Source organism: Tupaia chinensis, unplaced genomic scaffold (genome assembly GCF_000334495.1).
Source record: "Tupaia chinensis unplaced genomic scaffold, TupChi_1.0 Scaffold000282_1, whole genome shotgun sequence".
Lineage (NCBI taxonomy): Eukaryota > Metazoa > Chordata > Mammalia > Scandentia > Tupaiidae > Tupaia > Tupaia belangeri.
The window spans coordinates 272383-285938 of NW_006159765.1; positions in this window are offsets into that span (position 1 = coordinate 272383).

A 13556-nucleotide genomic window follows, 5' to 3' on the forward strand; every position below is an offset into this window, starting at 1 on the left:
TGGCAAAACAAAAGGCAAGGTATGCAGGACATAAGAATTGGAAAATTATTTGTTGAGAACATGTATGTTGATGTGCTTGAATGAGCCAATGCACAGGGTATTTTGGATGGAAAATTCATTTGTGTGTTGTGATGGCGTATAGTGAATTAATGTAGAAAATGAATAAATTAAAAAAAATAAAAAAAAATTAAATTAGAACATCCCATGAGGCCTAAGCTGTGCTCTTAACTCTTAAAACTAAGGTAATATTTATTAAATGAGATTTAAAATATAGTTTATCTCTAAAGAAACTAAAAATTAGCCCCAGCTAGGTGCTACTTTATAGTATGTTCATTCTACTCACTGAGGTTTACGCCTAAAGTCAGACTTGTGTTCATGGATATGTATATATCAGCTGTGCTTGCTATTGAAAATATTTAGATTAATTAAGATCTTTAGTGACTCAATAAAATGTGGGACAAAAAAGGCATAGAAAACAACCATGAATACCAGAGACAGTGTGGGATGAGAGTGGGAGATGGCAGAGGGTGAGAGGGAATCAAGGATGGGGAAAAAAAGCAAAATATACAGGAAACAAGAAATGGAAAATTATTTGTTGATGATAACACGTATGTTGATGTGCTTGATTGAGTCAATATACAGTGGATTCTGGATGGAAAATCTCATTTTGTATGCTATAATGATGTATAGTAAATGAATGTCAATAAATACATTTAAATTAAAAAAAAAAAAGATCTTGGTCATGCACACACATGCACCTGGTGTGAGTTTAAGCTACTGGGTCCAGGATTAGAACTGCAGTTGACTGCATGGGTGTCCGGTGACATAGCCGTCATGCCAACCGCTGGTCCCTAAAATATATTTTTTAAAAAGTTATTTTGTATGCTTCTCTTCATTATGTTTGCTTAAGGATGGTAGGTCCTATTGTGCTAAACATATTTTTTGGACAGGATTTTTTTGATTTGTAACGATATTATTTTTTTTTGGGGGGGGCGGGGGAGATGTTTTTGCTATAGGACTCATGTGCTCGCCAGAAAGACAGAGAGATAGAAAGCAAGAAATCACCTCCCAGGGGTGATGGCCACGCCACAATCCCTTTTCCTCATTCGCCTCTCAGAACCTTGGATATGCACGCACACATGCCTGCCGTGAGTTTAAGCCACTGTGTCTGGGACTCGAACCACTGTTGACTACCTGGGAATCTAATGATGTAGCCATTACACCATCTGTTAGTCCCAGGTATTTTTAAAATTATTTTTGTATTAGTGGAAGATAATATTTTTGGTAGGTAAGAAAACCTCATTACCTTTTGAGGCTCAGTGTTATTATGATGTCTTTGATCGACTGAATTATTATTACTTAAATCTGCTAGTGGTAAATATGCCAGAGTATGTGATAAAGAACACATCATGCACAAAAAAGGAGCCCGGACTATGTCCTTAGCTTAATCTTAATGTCTGATGGCAGTCCAGGAGGGCTGGATTTGCCCCAGCCTGTGGCTGAAGCTAAAATTCTCCCGTGGTTGGGTCACTGGAAGATCTAATTTGGAAGCAATAATGGAGTATAAAAACATACCCACGATTGCTTTCACTTTACATACCAGACTTACTAGACTCCAAGACAAATCAGGGAGTGGACTCACATTCCTCACTAACCACAATGCTCTCAGAAGGAATATAGTTTAGTAAGGGGTTTACTGTGGAATAGTAACACATCAAAAGGTTTAAAACTGGTTTTAAATGTGACATTTGTGGCATTGAAAGATACAAGGGCTGGGGCTGGCAGATGGCATGGTGGTTAAGGTGCTGGACTCCTACATGGCAGATCATGGTTCATGTCTCAGACCTGGCTGCTTGCTTTCCCACTTTCCTCCCTCTTTCTCTCTCTCTCTCTGGTCAAATTGGAAAGTAATAATAATGACAACAAATACAATTAAATACATAAATAATTCTTGGAGAAAAAAAAGAGAGAAAGCTACAAGGGCTTCTAAAACTTGTCTGCTTTTAGAGTATTAAGATTCTTCAGATAAATTTCTGGCTACTGTTTGCAAATAGTTCTGGATTTTGTCTGATTAAAATCCCAGTATTATTTGTTCTTTCTGAGTCTGAGGATAAACTGGTTGTTCTACTAATTGGGAAGATTGTGGCTCAAGTGATTAATTTGAATTAAAAAGTTGATGGAGAAGGAAAAACCAGATGTGCTTATGAAAGTACTTCAAGGTCTTATTTAAATCAATGCCACCATTCAGCCATTTAACAATCATTTAACAAACACTTTTTTATAACTCCTATGTGTCTGCAACTTACTATTATACACTAGAAGGTCAAAAAACTTCTTTGCAACACTACCAGACCGTATGAGAAAGTAAGAAACCGGTATTTATTTCAGAGTCACCTTGCAGCTAATAATGAACAGAAAGTAGAACTCTATTCTCGGTATATTTTCAAGGTAAACCAAGCAGTCACCCATGATTATTTTTCACATCCAATCTTTTAGTGAGTATCAACTTGCTTTGTTCCAGTTTGTGCTTTTTCAAAGCAAAACCTGTGCATTAAAAATACACAACTGAGAGAAATGTGCAATGAAAAGGAAAAAAGCAGAAATGTCAGGTAGAGAATCTAGGAGCAAGAAAATATCATGGGATTTATTTGAATCATAGTGTACCTTCAGAAGTGAAATCACAGGCTCAGTGCTGCTTCTGACTTCTTCATTATTTGGGCACAGCTCCTCAACCAAGGTTAGCTTACAACACTCTGTAAATATATATATTTTTAATTTGGCATAAGATGTTTTATCATCAAACTAAACACATATTTAATTTACCTATGAATTTTAAATGTAGAATGTTTGGTACTATGACCAGCAGATATTGTAATGGTTATGTCATTGGACTCCCACAGGGCCGAACGTCATTTGAGTCCAGATCCAGTGACTTGAAACTCACACTGGGCATGTGTAAGTGTATGACTAAAATCCCAGAAGGAGAATAGAGAAGAAGGGATTATGACATGGCCATCCCCCTTGAGGGGGTCATTTCTTACTTTCTGTCTCTGTCTCTCTGGAAAGCACATGTACCCTGCACCCTATAGCAAACAATCTCCCCCCCCCCCAAAAAAAAGGAAAAGAAATATAAATTCTATTTCTTTACGTGTAACATGTGGCAAAGAGTTAGCTAATCTGCCAACACCCTCTCTGAGTCAACATTGCACTTGACATCTAAGTATACTTGGAAGGGTTAACATAAACACATAACCCCTGTTTTCCGGTAACATACCTGACCAACACATATTTTTAAAAACGAAGAAACACTGTGATTTACTATTTAAAAAACAAACAAACAAACAAACAAAAACCTGGAAAGTAAAAACAGGTAGAAAGGCAGAACTCTAAAGTAATTAAGTTGGTAGGAAACTACTGAGGGAGAATCAGCAATTTTCTTTGCTTTCTGTTTGCTTAGTTCAGTAAAACCTTAAAGTTGTAATTGATTTTTATTCAATTTGATATAAAGCTACTAAAGGTCAACATACAATTAAGTTTTACTTGGGTTTTATTCTGCCATTTTTCATCATTTTGTTTCTCATTTTTACATGAGAAGTCTATCATTAGTCACTGTTTTCCTGTATGTGAACAATATGTGCATCAATAAATGTTTTTCAAGGAGTTGCATCTTTTATGACCCACTGAAAGACAATGAATCTTCATTATTTGTTAATTCTGTATTTGCAAATTGGTCTGTTTGCTGAAATTTATTTGTTACCCTGAAATCAATATTCAGGGCATTTTTGAGGTCATTTGCAGAAAAATTTTGATAAGTACAGGCCAGCAAAAAAACTGAGTCTCCAAATACTCATGTTCCAGATGAAAGGGAAAAGGACAGTTTTCTTCTTTCCAACAGTTATACTATAAATGACTATAAATAATGGTCCTTTCTGTGTTTTTCCTTTTAAGTGCCACTATTTTTTGAATTTTTATATTTTTTGTTGGTGATATGCTGTTTAAAATGGCCCCTAAGCGGAGTGCTGAAGTGTTATTTGATGTTTCTAAGTGCAAGAAGGTTGCAGCTATAGAGAAAATTTATGTGTTAGAGAAGCTTCCATTCAAACATGACTTACAGTACTGTTGAATTTGAATTCAAAGTTAATGTACCACATATACTAGATAAGGTGTCTTTAAACCAAAGAACACATAAAACAGGGCTACATATTGATTAATTGATGAAATACTGTAACTAGGGACTCGCCAAGCCTAACTTTAGGAGCATTGATTCAATAATTCAATGTCCATGTCAATTTTATAGCACTTAATTAAATAATGAAAATCAACTATTAGAAAAAAATTAACATCTACACTACTCTGTAAATTTAATTAATATGCATGTGTTTGTGAAGAGACAGTGGATAAGAGTAGTTTTTCTTTGTCATAAAATCCCCACAGCCTATCTCAGGACTCACAATAACCAAACTCAGACTCACAAAGTTGTATGATTTCATTCTGTATACACATGGAGTACGTTCTCTAAAAAGTCCTAGTTCTATTGTGTACTGGGTTTCTGTACTTTAACCACAGATCCGACTAGCTGTGAACTAACAGCTAACTCTAAAATGCTTGTAAAGTGTTTATTTACTCATTTGTCTATCAGTAAACCAGCACTTCTATGCGCCATGCACTGTTTTATTCTCATAGAAAACCACACCACAGTGTTAGAATAGCAAACAGGAGATTAAATCACAGTTCCTGAGTCGAGGACTATTTTGTAATAACAGAAAAAATAAAAGCAATAGAGAAATAAGGTTCTGGATAATGAAGAAGTCTCTTTTAATAGTGATTAACTTAAACAATAAACTTGAACCCACAGAAAATCAGTGAAATGTCAGTAGCCATTGTATACAAGATTCTTTTCAGAATGGTATTAGTATATAGTTGTAGAGTGATATGACAGTGAATAGTCACTTTCAAGCAGAAGAGATAGATGGAGACTCACACCTCCAGAATTTACAGTGTTTCATAAATTTGTGAAATTGCACATCGGAATAGAAATAGCTAAAGCAATAAAAGTATCATTCGAAAAGCTTCTGTAGCAAAGAAAAAAATCTCACTTTGAAGATTGAACTTAGATCATTTCAAGACATATAGAATTATATTTTTCTTCTATCAATATATCATCTGGTAAAAGGATATTATCTATTTAACATGGGCAGGCATGGAAACGTACAGAGCAAAGAAGCAGATTAGGTATCTTTCGCTTGATAAAATACATTAGTGATCTGACAAGAATAATGAAAGGATTATCCAGGCCACTTCTTACTCATAGTTATCAGTAACACAGTATGGAAATGTTGGTATTTAATAACACATTTGCTTGTTAATTATGGATAGTTGAACACTCTATTAGTAATTTTACTTATGTTACCTTATAGCTACCTATTTTGAATTCAGCATATAGAATACTTAAGTCTCCTCACATATTAATTTTCACCATTATAAATTTTCTTTTAAGAAGTTTAAGTCTTACATTAAGTCTTTTTTCTTTTTTTGAGAGGTTTTTTTTTGTTTGTTTGTTTGTTTGTTTGTTTGTTTTTGCTACAAGGCATGTGCGCTTGCCAGAAAGACAGAGACAGAGAGACAGAAAGGGAGAAATCACCCCCCAGGGGGGATGGCTATGCCATAATCCCTTCCCCTCCATTCTCCTCTCGGGATCTTGGCCATGCACGCACACATGCCCGGCATGAGTCTAAGCACCGGGCCCAGGACTTTAAACCACTTTCGACTACATGGGAGTTCAGCGTCATAGCCATTATGCTAACTGCTGGTCCTAAGTCTTAATTAAGTCTTGATCCTCGACACGCTGTAGGCTCTCCATCAGTCTCATGAATGGTGCCATTTCCTTATATGCTATCCATGTGCCATTGGTGGCCACACTAGCCAGCCTTCTTTAAATTCTAAAGCCTACATTTCCAAAAGTTGCTCTGATATTTCCACTTCGATATTTAAAATGTCCTTCAAAAATGAGTCTAGAAATTTTTTTCTTCCAAATATGGCATTTCTGTCTTCAATGAAAGGCATACCCATTTATCTAAAGAAGGAAGACACCTTCTCCTTACACAATCTAAATGAACTCTTGATTTTATGTGGTATATACTTCTGGACCCATTGCTAACACAGTGTTTATGCTATCTCAGTAGCTTAGAATCTGCTGTACTCAAACTCATTTCTCCCTCTCCCTCCTTTTTTTGTTTTTTTTTTTTTTCTTTTTTGAGTGTTTTTTGCCTCGGTGTACATGTACTTGCCAGAGAGACAGAGATGGAGATAGTGAGAGGGAAAGTGTGGAATTCCCCAGAGAAGATGGCCACTCCACAATTCTTTCTCCTCGATTCTCCTCCCAGGATCTTAGGCATACACACACACTTGCTTAGTGTGAATTTCAAGCCCAAGGGTCCAGAATTCAAATCATGATTGGCCATATGGGAATCCAGCAACAAAAACACTTTATCAACTACTGATCTCTTCCTTCTTTTACTAAGGCTTGTCTTAGCCAGTATGATTTCCAAAAACTGGTGGCATTAACAGTTTTCAAAGTTTCTTTTTGAATCCATCTCTAATAACTCCATCCATAATATTTTTGTTTTCCCATTTCTTCTGTCTTCAAATACAGTTTTCCTCTCTACTGCAGAGCCCTGGTACTTCCTGTGGCCTTTGCTTGCGTGCTCTTGACATTCTCCACTCTTGTCTTTATCTAGTAGCCGAGTGACTAGTGTCCTAGTCATCCTTCAGGTATCAGTTTCTCACAGAAAGCTTTTCCCCAGTCACATCTTTCTTCAAATGGATTACATTTTCTATAATGACATCTCTTGTGATAGTCTTCATTGTTTGTAATCATAAGCTTAGGCTTTGATTTTCTAGATTTTTTTCTCGTAGTTTGAGAAACATTTCTTGAATGTACTGATTAGCTTAAAATGAGCTATTTAAAAAAAAAACAACAGCTGAACAATTTTATCCTACTGGCAAGCGTTGCTAGCAACCTAGAAACAGCATAAAGCTACTTGTCTACCCAATAACATACATTGTACTGAGATTAGATGTCGGCTAGACCCTCTGCAAGGTCAATTTTCTAGATAAATTTTCCTTTTCTAGAGCTATGGCTCTTAACCACACACTTTTGCCTCTGTCACACTACTGAAGCAAAAGCAAATGATTAAACATTTTACCTTAATTACTTCCTTTTATTCTTACACCTCACCAGAATAAAACCACAGCCATTAGCAACATTAAAGTGTTTGGGGGACCAGCAGATGGTATAATGGTTACATTGCTAGAATCCATGTAGTCGACTGCAGTTGGCATCCCAGACGGCTTAAAACAGCAGGTTGTGTGTGCATGCTACCTAAACTCCTGAGAGGAGAAAGGAGGAAAGGGATCGTGGCATGGTTTACCCCCCTGAGGGGGTGATTTCTCACTTTCAGTCTCTTTGACCCTCTCTATCTCTCTGTTGAGCACAAGCACCCTATAGCAAAAATCTCTCTTACACACAGACAAAAAGTGTTTGTTTCTGAAATAGCATAGCTTTTATTAGTGGATATTTTGAATCATTTTCTCCCTAAGAAGAAAAGAACAATGAAACCCTTTATACCCATCAGTTAAATATATGCATATCATTGATAAAAACAAAACAAGAACAGAAAAATGAAAATAAGCAAGAAGATAACAAAGGTAGATTTCCTGAGTTCAGTTTCAGTGTCCTATTTACTATTTAGGGAATATTGTCACTTTCTTTTCTCCTTTCCTTTCTTTCCTTTTCATCTTTCTTTCCTTTTTCTTTTCCTTCCTTCCTTCCTTCTTCCTATCTTCCTTTTTTTTTCTTTCCTATTTAAAATAGTTACTTAATCTAATAGTTATTTTTAATATTTAGTGCCACTGGCTTATAGAGTACTAATTGTACACATGGGCTTAGTAGGTGCTTTTTAAATGAAATGTGTATCCTAATTACCTAAGAAGCATTTTCAGAACCCAGATACTGAACCTCCGTCTAAACTGGAATTTGCAGTTGTGATTCAATGTATGTGCAATAAATACAACAAAATCTTAAACCACAATTTGGATATGTAAACTATAACAGACATCCCTGTGCCAGATGGTGCATGGAGTGCCTTAAAGTAGATATAATATTGGCCTAACGCTGTAGCGTAAGCAAAAGCTCTACCGAAGACATACTCTACTGCTGGGCTTTACAGATAAAAGAGAGCTGAATGTTAGCCAGAGAAGGTCAGGAGAGACTTATTTAGATGCTCCACAGCTACAGTCCGTTTAGAAAGCACATGGCTTTACCTTCCCTAGAAAAGAATGAGCATAGAACGGCTCAAAGCAGTGGAGATCTCCATCAGAGAAGCCTGGTCTGGCCCACTCCCACTTTTCTCTGTGCTTTCTCAGTCCACAGTCCTTCCGCTCGGGGCACCCCATCTCTTACTCACCAGGCTGCAGCAAGATGGTGCACATACTAAGAAGTTTTAGGTATTAGTATTGCATATGCTTGAGTAATTATTTATGCTTTCAAATATACTTAATAAATCATTTTTAGACTGTAATTTCTTTTTAAACTTATTTATTGATTTATTTATCATTATTATTATTATTATTATTATTTTTAATTTGCTGCAGGGAACATGTGCTCACCAGAGAAAGACACACAGAGAAAAAGAGAGAGAGAGAAGAAAATTGAGAAAGCAAGCCACCAGGTCCAGGACCTGAACATGGCCTGCCAGGTGGGAGTTCAGTGCCTTAATTACTATGCTATCTGCCAGCCCCAGACTTTCTTAATTTCCATCCCCAAAGTGTTTAAGTTGATGTGGTTATTTGTTAACAAATACGATTAAGTTTAGATATTTTATTGTAATAGGACTCTATAATTAATATTTGTTGGGAAAAGAGTGAAATAAAAAGTACATAATGGTTTTGTAGGATGTGGCAAAGAGAAACATATCTGATTGAAAGGTTGTTATGCATTTTATGAAATACCCAACACAGTTTTTTTAGAGTTATTAGCAACATAAATCTTAATCTGACTAGAAATTTATTATTTTTATTTATTTATTTGTAGAGGTTCTTTTGCTATAGGCCACATGCGCTCGCCAGACAGACAGAGAGAGACAGAGAGATAGAAAGTGAGATCAAAAGTGAGAAATCACCCCCCAGGAGGGATGGCCATGCCACAATCCCTTCTCCTCCATTCTCCTCTCAGGATCCTGGGCACGCACGCACACGCGCCCAGCGTGAGTTTAAGCCACTGGGTCCAGGACTCCAACTGTTGTCAACTACATGGGAGTTAAGCGACATAGCCATTACGCTAAGTGCTGGTCCCATGTAGAGGTTCTTTTGCTATAGGCCACATGCGCTCGCCAGACAGACAGAGAGAGACAGAGAGATAGAAAGCAGGAAATCACCCCCCAGGAGGGATGGCCATGCCACAATCCCTTCTCCTCCATTCTCCTCTCAGGATCCTGGGCACGCACGCACACGCGCCCAGCGTGAGTTTAAGCCACTGGGTCCAGGACTCCAACTGTTGTCAACTACATGGGAGTTAAGCGACATAGCCATTACGACATCTTCTGGTCTGACTAGAAATATTTTAGTATTTCCTTAAATCTAGACAACTAATTAGATAAGATTTTAGTCTCTGTGAGGCTTGTAATAGAGTCAGCCACTTCTGGAGTATAAAGAAAATTCAGAATAATTAGTTTCAAATTGTCAACATGTTATACCAGTTAGATGAGTTATAATTATATTATCCAGGGTGCACATCTACTGAAAATCAGAGTGAAATGTAGAGGTAGGTACTTGGACAATTAAGAATGTTGTTGACGGGACCAGCAGTTAGCGTAATGGCTATGTCGCTGGACTCCCACGTAGTCAACCACATTTCACATCCCGGACACGCTGGCTTAAACTCATGCCGGGCACGTGTGCTTGCAAGCCCAAGATCCGGAGAGGAGAATGGAGGAGAAGGGATTGTGGCGTAGCCCCCCGCTGGGTGATGATTTCTCACTTTCTCTCTCTCTGTCTCTCTCTGTCTGTCTGGCGAGCACATGCGCCCTATAGCAAAAACCTCTCCCCCAAAAAAGAATGTTGTTGACTGCATAAAACTGTAAAGAAAAAAGTATTTCACAGAATTCACCAGTTTTAATTCAAAAATGGCAAAGAAGTTTTTGCTGTGCTTTTGTGCCATCATCCTCAGCATATTAGTTTTGCTACTCAGTATCCAAAGATGCCTGTAGCAGCTGCATGGATCATACATTCATACAATTAACGCAGGCAGTTAAGGGGAAAATAGCCGGGAAATCTACGCCTGTATCATTGTCTAGAATTATCTCACATGCCTGAAATTGATGAGATATAAAACCAACTATGTTTCGCTTATACTATTCATATTTAATTTTCTGGGGATATTAATCACCTCTGAGAGACAGCACTATTCAGAGGAGAGTGAGCAAATCAAGATTCTGTTAGCAAAGACAAGAAGGAGAATAACCATTGTGTAGATGATTGGAGATTAATTGATGCAATCATCACAGCTAAATAATAGACCATATGGGCATGATTCTGTGGTAAGCAAAACTTGAACTAGACAGCATTCAGGAGCTGGGAGATAAAGGGAAAGTCAACAAATACTTTTGATTTCAGCAGGATTCTGACTCAATGTGAAATTTGCATCAATGACTCAATGGGAACTTTTCATACAGTCTTGCCAAAAAAGGGAATTTTTCTTAAAGTTGAAAGCAGACTACTTTATGTGGGCCAGACCCAGAAACTGAATAGCCAACAACATAAAGTAGAGAGGAAGGTGAACCATAATGGCTTCTTCTGGCTCTACTTAAGTTCGCTGTTTAGTATTACACACACTGTGCATTACAATCAATAAGATCTCTAAACAAATTGAATTACTTATGAATTCGTTCTTATAACAATGAATAAGCAACTCAGAGTTTCATTTTAGGTGTCATGAGTAAAATTTTATTATACCTCTTTCTTATGTGGAAATGAAAACACGGGCCTCATTATGTATTAAATCCCATAGCCATTTTATTTAAAAGTTAATAGCTCAACCTTTTTATATTGAAAAAAAAATAACTTATCCAAAAATTATCCTTGTGAAAGAACTGAGAGAACTCAGTAGGGAATGGAACCTAACTTGAAAATCTGTTTATGGTATTAAAAACACTGTTTTTTGGAAGGATTTTCATCAAAACATTAAACATTTACATTTATGTATTGTATTAGATTATTCAGCTAATGTCAAAATTACAAAATGGTTGATAATCAGAAAGTTCAGTAAGTTTTTTTAGCTCTTACAAAAGGACTTAATTTTCACACACTTCCAAAATCTCACACATGAAAAGTGTGGGATTAAAGTCCAATAGGCTCCAGTTTACTTAATGAAATGTTAATATTTCTTCTCACACTGAAAAGTTACATTGAAAAGGAAGCTATCATTATTTTAAAATGGAAGTAGAGATTATGGGAAAACACAGAGGGATAAGAAAGGTGAGCCAGTTTAAATGACCTTTCCAAGCTGCACTGAAACAAATGAATACGAGGATTTATCTAGCAGACTATAAAGCACAACTAGAAAAAAAATGTCCAAATACCAAATGAATACACTTTCATCAAAGGAAGGTTATAAATATGTAATTATATAAAATTTTTATTTTTAAAGTTTTTGCTATAGGGTGAATGCACTTGCCGGAGAGAGACAGAGACAGGAAGAGAGAGAAAGAAAGTGAGAAATCATCTCCCACCTGCCTCAGGGGATGATCATGTGCAATTCCTTCTCTTCCATTCTCCTAAGAGTCTGGGCACACACCCACACATGCACTCACAGTACTTTCCAAGTCACCAGGTCAGGAACTCCAAAGGTGCCCGTGGCTATATGAGATCTAGCTGCCTTAACCATGCCACCTGACTGGTTCCCCTAATTTTTTACTATGGATTTTCTTTTAATTGTGTGATATACATTTAATCATTGTACATCTTTATAGCATACAAGAAGGTTTTTCAAAGCATAAATGTGGCGCTTGTCAATCAAGTCAAATATATTATCATATACATCATCCTCAACAGATAAGAGAAAAAATATTTACTATGGATTTTTAAAGTGAAAAAAGTTATATTCATTGAAAAAATTATATTTATGTTCAATTATGTTTAATTATATAATGAAAAATTAAAGCAATAAAATACATTTCATTGTTTAACCTGTTGCTATGTAGTTTAGAACATGCACATTTATCCAAATATTTACATATGTGTAACTATGCTAGAGAAAAATGTAAAAAATCTATACATTTAGATCAGTTGTCAGAAAAACTATCCATTAAATTAATCTATGTGATCTGTGGTATTTCAAAATAGTTGATAAAGCTGAAATGTTTAGATGTAATGACATTACCAAGGAAACAATCTTTTTTTTTTTTTTTGCAGTAGAGGAAGTATGTACTCACTATAGGGAGACAGAGACAGAGACAGAGAAAAAGAGAAAGCATCTCTTATCATATAGTTAATGCATCACATAATTAATGTATATGGATTTAAGAAGGCTGAGCTTGCCAGTTAATTGTAATATGCTTGAGGTAAGGTTACATTGATAGAAGAGAATCATTTTAAATACACTAGGAAAACTTCCCAATTACTTCCAAAATTTTTGTAACAATAGTCTACAACTGTTAAGCACTAAAAGCAAAACAAACACAACAAAATGAAACAAAATAAGAAAATGTACCTATACAGTGGAAAATTAATAATTAACACAATCCTTACAAAAGCCACTTAAGTGTATCCAAAACCATACAAATGCCTTTGAAATAATATGATGATGACAGTAAATTCTATTATTTACAAAATTTGCATCTTCATAAATTTACAAAGCCTTTCTTTATATGTTACCTTATTGTATCCTCATGATAATATGAAAGGAAGAAGGTTTATTGGAAAATATAGATGAGAACTTACCTGTACATTGGACTGACTCATATCTAGTGAAGGTCTCAACAGTTCTTGATGCCCAAGCATGTTTGTGATGATTAATTTAATACACCAGCAACTTGATATTGATTATTAAAGAACCCTAAGTAGAGAAGAGAAGAATTCAAATCATTGGAAAAGTATTACTGTTACCATTAAGGTGTAAAATAATTATGCTTACTATTTATAAATTAACATATCCAAACCATTTGTCAAGAATAAGTCTGGTCCCATATTTTCAAATTTTTGATCAATGTCTATAGCGTTTTTCAAAATGGCTATACTGATTTACATTTCCACCAACAGTGTAAAAGGATTTCCTTTTTTCCACACCCTGACCAACACTTGTTACCTCTTATTTTTCTGATGATAGCTATCCTTTCATTTTATTATTTTATTTTTTTATAGATTTTTATTTATTTATTTATTTTCATTTCATTTTCTTCCATACATTCAATCACATTATTATTAGTCTTACAAAATGGATATTTCAACAGGTGAACATTTCTCCCTAGTACTGTTGATAAAACTACGAAATATCTCCAACA